This window comes from Egretta garzetta, unplaced genomic scaffold, assembly GCF_000687185.1.
Source record: "Egretta garzetta isolate BGI_Z169 unplaced genomic scaffold, ASM68718v1 scaffold268, whole genome shotgun sequence".
NCBI lineage: Eukaryota > Metazoa > Chordata > Aves > Pelecaniformes > Ardeidae > Egretta > Egretta garzetta.
In genome coordinates, this window is record NW_009260600.1 from 1,880,144 (window position 1) to 1,886,817 (window position 6,674).

At 40.3% G+C, this 6,674-nt stretch overlaps 1 protein-coding gene across 4 annotated transcripts in view; it reads right to left on the reverse strand.

Moving 5' to 3' along the window:
* CAB39L (calcium binding protein 39 like) overlaps positions 1–5,866 on the reverse strand; it is a 68,476-nt gene extending 62,610 nt beyond the window's left edge. For all 4 annotated transcript variants that reach the window (XM_009644793.2, XM_035900369.1, XM_035900370.1 and 1 more), the window contains exon 1: positions 5,677–5,866. The gene's annotated coding sequence lies outside the window, so the exon portion shown is untranslated. The remainder of the gene's footprint in view (positions 1–5,676) is intronic.
* Between the last annotated feature and the right edge of the window lie 808 nt (positions 5,867–6,674).

Below are 6,674 nucleotides of genomic sequence, written 5' to 3' on the forward strand. Positions count from 1 at the left end.
TAACAAAGAGCTGAATGTTGTGTTGCTAGGATCACTACAGGTGCTGGAAATGAACTCTCTTTCCACATTATATTAATCTCTCCATATTCACTAATATCCAGTGCCCTTACTTAAAAAGCCCCACACAATTTCCTTCCAACGCGTAAGAGCAAGTGAACTGCATTCTTTGCTGCAATAAAATTTTATGTGTAAGTTTGTATGAGTGTCTTTGTGCTAGAATGACATGGGGTCTTTAACAAAGATCACCCGATCCAGTAGTTGTCACTCAACTGTCCCCACATTTCAAAGTCCCATTATGCACAGCACTTTCTTCCATCTTAATTATCGTTTCTTGCAACAGGCAACACAAGGCACAAAGCATTACTGAGGTATCAGAAGGGGTTTTTTTCAAAACTCATGCTGTAAAATAATTTAAAGATCTTGTTTCACAATTGATTAAGTTGCTCTAAGATTACCTTTGCTGCCAAAAAGGGAAGTTGTGCCCTGCCTACCATCACCTTCCTTGCACCAGTTCTAGGAATGGCATGACCAGAGGGAGACAAATCACCCTGCCAGGCACCCTAAAAATTCAACAGCTGGAAAAAACCAAACTCCTCTTAGTTCACTTAAGAACACAGCTTCTGGAGAAGTGAAAGGAACTGTGGAGGGACTTACTAAATGTAACTTGTGTGAAATTTTTGGAACTACCTTTTATCAGTAATTTCTAAAATGGACGATCCAGACTACAATACGGAAAGAACAAAAGAAAAGAAAAAAGTCCATCCACCCATGAACACTTTTTTGGAGGAGGTGGATGCAATTTTAAAATATTTCTACAATATGTGGTGGCAAAATCATTTAAAAAAAAAAAAAAGAAAAAAAGAAAAAAAAAAATAAAGTTGTCAGTCCCCCTTTTTCCTCATTCCTATACCCAGGCTGCAACCACACATCTTGATCTGCCATTGCAAGGGTTGTAGCACCTTGCTATGAATTCATGAACAGAATCAATTAATCTTAAAAATAATCCTTCACTTAAAACTTATGCTACCAAACCACAACTCACGTAACTGGTTCATCACAAACTTGACAGAAACCTTATCTGCATAATAAACTAAGCTAACTAAGCAGTATTTGGTGACTTTTTTTTGGCAGATACACATGAAAATCTATTTGTCTAGCAGCACTCAAACTTACTAAAGCCTTTTTTTTTTTTAAAGTTGTCAGTCTGCACACAGTGTCAATTGGTTTTTGTATTACTTTGGCGTATGTATCCACTTCTGTGAAAGCAGTGCCAAATTGATAGAGTCACTTAAGAAACATTTCTTATGAAAAAGGGTTGCAAAGGTTTGGGCCCACAGTTCACTTCGCTTATTCAGTGCTCCTGAAAGGATCTCTTCACACATTTTCAATATGGCTTCTTTGGTTCCAGTCATTCAAGAATTTTACAGAAAAAAATAACAACAAAGTTAAATGCTAGTCAACCACCAAAAGAAACCCATACATCTCCACTGTCTGTGAAAAGCAGGAGGGGTTTTTGGTCTAGCACAACTGAGGACGCAGAGGGGTCCAGGCTTAGGACAGCTCTGCTGTGTGATGGAGACTATCCACAATATCTCAGATGCAGTAAGTGTTCTGCCCATACCAGCACTTTGCTCTACTGAAGAAGTAGTTGCACAAACACTTTGAACTGGGATAAATGACACCAACAATAAAATTATAAAGCAACATCTATCTCCAGATGCTCATTTTGCCCCTAGGCTACCCCCAATTCCCTAAGAGAAGCAGAAATACCAAGTGGCTGCACAGCAAATTAGATGGGGAAAGTTATTCAGATAAAATTAGCTGAGCCAAAGAAGTAACTTTTTTTTTTTAAACCTCAACCAGTTCCTGAGCAATGACACAAATGAACATGGGAGGGCTGAGAAGCACAGGGACAAGAGAACTGTCTTTGCCAGTGCCAATTTAAAAAGTTTAGGGGACTGTGGCTTCCCTGACCCTTCATAACACTTATTAACAAAACTAAATGCAATAAATGGAGCAATATAAAAACATAATTTTATATATATCAATATATAAAATATATACCAATATTTAAATACATAAATATGTAACAATATATAAATATTAATATAAGACAGTACTGCTTCCCATCCTTGCTCCTGCTATTCTCCACACCTTGCTGCCAGTTTCATAGAATCACAGAATAGTTTGGGTTGGAAGGGACCTTTAAAGGTCCAACCCCCCTGCAGTGAGCCGGGACATCTTCAACTGGATCAGGTTGCTCACAGCCCCATCCAACCTGACCTTGAATGTTTCCAGGGATGGGGCATTCCAGGTTTCCACACCTCTGCAAAGCTGGGCCAACTGCTAATGCAGCACAGTGAACTGGATCAGGAGAAACAATCGACTGAAAAACGAGGGTTTTCTTCAACTAAATTAGTTTCCCCACAGGAGGCTGTGACTAAGGGCTATTTAGTCCAAAATATTCTTTTTAAGAGCCGTATTGTTGAGCCTCTACACCGCGGCATGTATTTACCCTGTTTTCTAAGGTTGTAGTCAAATTCCTTCTAGTACATTTGAAAACTTACAGGTTTCAGGTTTATTTGAAAGCAGTTATTCTATCTACACACACTAATGCCTTCAACATCTTGCCATATGCATCCCTTTGATGCCTTTTGTTAGGTCAGGTCCAATGCTACACCAGGCACTCACTCCTTTCCTTTGTACAGCTGCTACAGAGACCAGCACTAACCGATCAGCCTCACATCAGCTGGCGTCACAAGGACATCTTCCTCTACACTTTGAATCAAAAAAGAAAAGGCAAATCAAAAAGAAGTTGTGCAGCACTCCGCAGAACATCTCTTAAAGAGTGGGAACACCTCCCGTTCACTAAATCTTGACGATTGCTTAGAAATTTTTGCCTGCTACATCTTCATTTAATGAAAATGCTTTGTGCACATACTTTAATCTGCATGCAAACCCACAGAGCTCATCGAAAGGGTCAGAATACTTCACAATCACTAGCTTTACTTCAGAGAATACCAGCGAAAATTTATTTCAGATATATAGTTATGTTCACATGGGGGACCTTTAAAGGTCCAACCCCCCTGCAGTGAGCCGGGACATCTTCAACTGGATCAGGTTGCTCACAGCCCCATCCAACCTGACCTTGAATGTTTCCAGGGATGGGGCATTCCAGGTTTCCACACCTCTGCAAAGCTGGGCCAACTGCTAATGCAGCACAGTGAACTGGATCAGGAGAAACAATCGACTGAAAAACGAGGGTTTTCTTCAACTAAATTAGTTTCCCCACAGGAGGCTGTGACTAAGGGCTATTTAGTCCAAAATATTCTTTTTAAGAGCCGTATTGTTGAGCCTCTACACCGCGGCATGTATTTACCCTGTTTTCTAAGGTTGTAGTCAAATTCCTTCTAGTACATTTGAAAACTTACAGGTTTCAGGTTTATTTGAAAGCAGTTATTCTATCTACACACACTAATGCCTTCAACATCTTGCCATATGCATCCCTTTGATGCCTTTTGTTAGGTCAGGTCCAATGCTACACCAGGCACTCACTCCTTTCCTTTGTACAGCTGCTACAGAGACCAGCACTAACCGATCAGCCTCACATCAGCTGGCGTCACAAGGACATCTTCCTCTACACTTTGAATCAAAAAAGAAAAGGCAAATCAAAAAGAAGTTGTGCAGCACTCCGCAGAACATCTCTTAAAGAGTGGGAACACCTCCCGTTCACTAAATCTTGACGATTGCTTAGAAATTTTTGCCTGCTACATCTTCATTTAATGAAAATGCTTTGTGCACATACTTTAATCTGCATGCAAACCCACAGAGCTCATCGAAAGGGTCAGAATACTTCACAATCACTAGCTTTACTTCAGAGAATACCAGCGAAAATTTATTTCAGATATATAGTTATGTTCACATGGAGAAATGAAGATAAAAAGGGGTTTAGACATCCATTTATTTTGGGTTCCTTTCATCATATACATCTACTGCCTGGTTTCCAGAGATCTCAGGCCCTTTCAAGTGCAACTGTAATCACAGGCTTTCAGATCTTGTTAATTCATCCGAGTCACCCAAAATTAGAGGGCACACTTTTAGGTCTTGATCAGTGCATTGTGGTGGGGCTGCGGCACAGCAAAGACAACGCATACTGGACCTAGTCCAGCATTATCTAACATTTAAACCAGTCCTTTCTTTCTGTGTTCATGCAACTGTCTGGAATCTATGCTGGTAATGAATACCGAGACTGTTAAGACAGAAATATAGCTAAAAATGAAACCGTTTCTACTACATAAACAGTCTCTAAAGATGAAATCCATTACATTAACAGTCTCCAAATGCAGACCTTGAAGGATATGCCAGCTAGTGGATGGTTAAGAGTTTCAGCATATTGGGCCAGATTCCAAACCCCTCAAGCCAGTTGGTAATTAACAGACATCTAGGTCCCCCACATGAAAGAAGTCTATTGTTTAAACAGTGACACAATTTTTTCCTTTCCTTTTCATAGCCAGTCTCTGCCTGTGTTTTAAGATTCCCTTAGGACCGTAACAGCCTATGATTTTAGAACCTCCACTTCTCAACCTGACAATTTGTTGGACTTCTAGTTCCCAGGAATGCAAACATGCTTAGATCACAGGTAGAACAAAATAATTTTACAGGCTTCTCAGAGATCCCAAATCTCACCTTTGATTTAATAGCTGGAAAAATTAATATCCAAATAACCTAATTAAAACTTAACATACCTACAACAGCAACAGAATTACAAAACATAGTAACAAATCATACTGAGGGCCTGTAAACAGTCTGTGATAAGTCCAATTAGCAAGTAATGCATCTACAAGGAATATGAGTCTGTCTCTTCATAAATAATGATGTTACAGCAAAACTTCTAAGATAAACCAAAGGATGCCCTACTTGTATTTTGTAAAGAAGCAATGATCTAGGACACGCATAAAATTGCCTGTTCTCTGATCTGTTATCTTACTCAAGGTAGATTAGATGTGAGAAAAACAAGAGACTACATACAAACCATACTTAAACTAATCAATGTAATAAAAGAGAACATTACATTAAAGCTGCATTTTAAAGGATGAGGTGTGGACACTTATCTATAAAGGAGTGAGTTAAATCACCAAGAAGGATAACAGGGAGGATGTAACAGATAAGGAGATGGTAAAAGTACTCAACTGATATAAATATATTTTAAGAAAAGAGTCAATAAAACAGAGAGCCAACCCATCGGAAAAGGACAAAAGCTAAATGAGAATTAGAAAACATTTTCCGAAGGCCCGTGGCCTTCCAAAAGTCTATGGCTGTGACTGCTTTGCTATTTTCTGGAGTCTGACCGATGTCTCTATACCTCACCCAAGCCTGTCTAGCCATACGAGGAAACACCCAAATCCCCATCACATTCAAGGTGATAAAAACATCCCCAGAGAACTGGATGAGATAGTTACTTTTGGACCAGCTTCTTCTCCTCCCGCTCAAAGGAGCCATTTGCGGTCTGCCTGTCTATGCAATCGTTCATCTGAAGTCTCTAAATACGACCAGAACTACGTAACACAAAAGCATAATTCAGCAACTCAATCAACCGCAGCATTCACCCGGACAGTCAGCCCTTTCACTGTCACCCTAACCAAGGTACTAACAAACAGTGGAACTGGCTGTCCTCACCTCTAGGTGCAGTCAAGTCCGGGTCTAGGCTGCAGAAGCTGCTGGGAGAGCCTCAAGAAGCTTACACAGCTGCTAGAGGAGTGCTGGGACGTCAGGTCAGCATCGCTTGTGAGCTTCTGCCACCTAACAAGTTTGGGAAGAACTGGCTGGCTGGCAGAATCTGCTGCTATGTTGCAGAAAGCATATCTTACAGTTCTAGAGAAAAGCAAAACCAAGGAAGCTCAGGTATGTTTCGAAACTGACTCCTTAAGAGTCATTAATCTTTTTGTTTTGACAGACATTTCCCATTCCTTTTCCTTCAGTTAACAAGCAAATTATATTACTAATTTCTCTTTTGTCTGAGGCATACAGACATGCGCTTCCAGCTTCTTCCATTGCTCCTAATTGCTAATAAAAGCTTTTGAGTGCTACTAACACTTTATAGGGAATAACATGAATTACACCAGGGTTACCTCTTCACTACATGTCCTCTGCATTCACTTCCTAAAATACAAACCCCCCACATTTCCAACCACACTTACATAAAACACATTTATATGTGAGTAAAGAATGCAGAAGTCTGGTTTCAATTGACCCTAAATTTCATTTTAGTAGATTCCTTGCATTAGTCTCCAGGGTCAGCCTCAGCACTTCCCTGCTCTCTCTTCTGGAGAAACGGTGCGTGTTCACAGCCAGGCACCAGGTGAAAGACCCCACTATGGCAGACAGAATAAACTCCAGCAGCTTGCTCAGAGCAAAAGGGCTGCTTTCCTCTGTGTTGCAGGATAACACCACAGGCTGCTTCCAAGTAAAATTGTCATCGTCGTCAGATTCCCAATGCTTACATTTCAATGAATTACTGCCGGAAAAAGGCTCAAGCTCATTTGCTGCTCATGACCATGAAGCATAAGGCAACTTCATCATCACAAAACCCCAATCATTTCCTAACCATATCAGGCAAGCAGACATATACAGTCCTGTCATCCAACTGTAAATATGATTATTTAACAACACTCAAT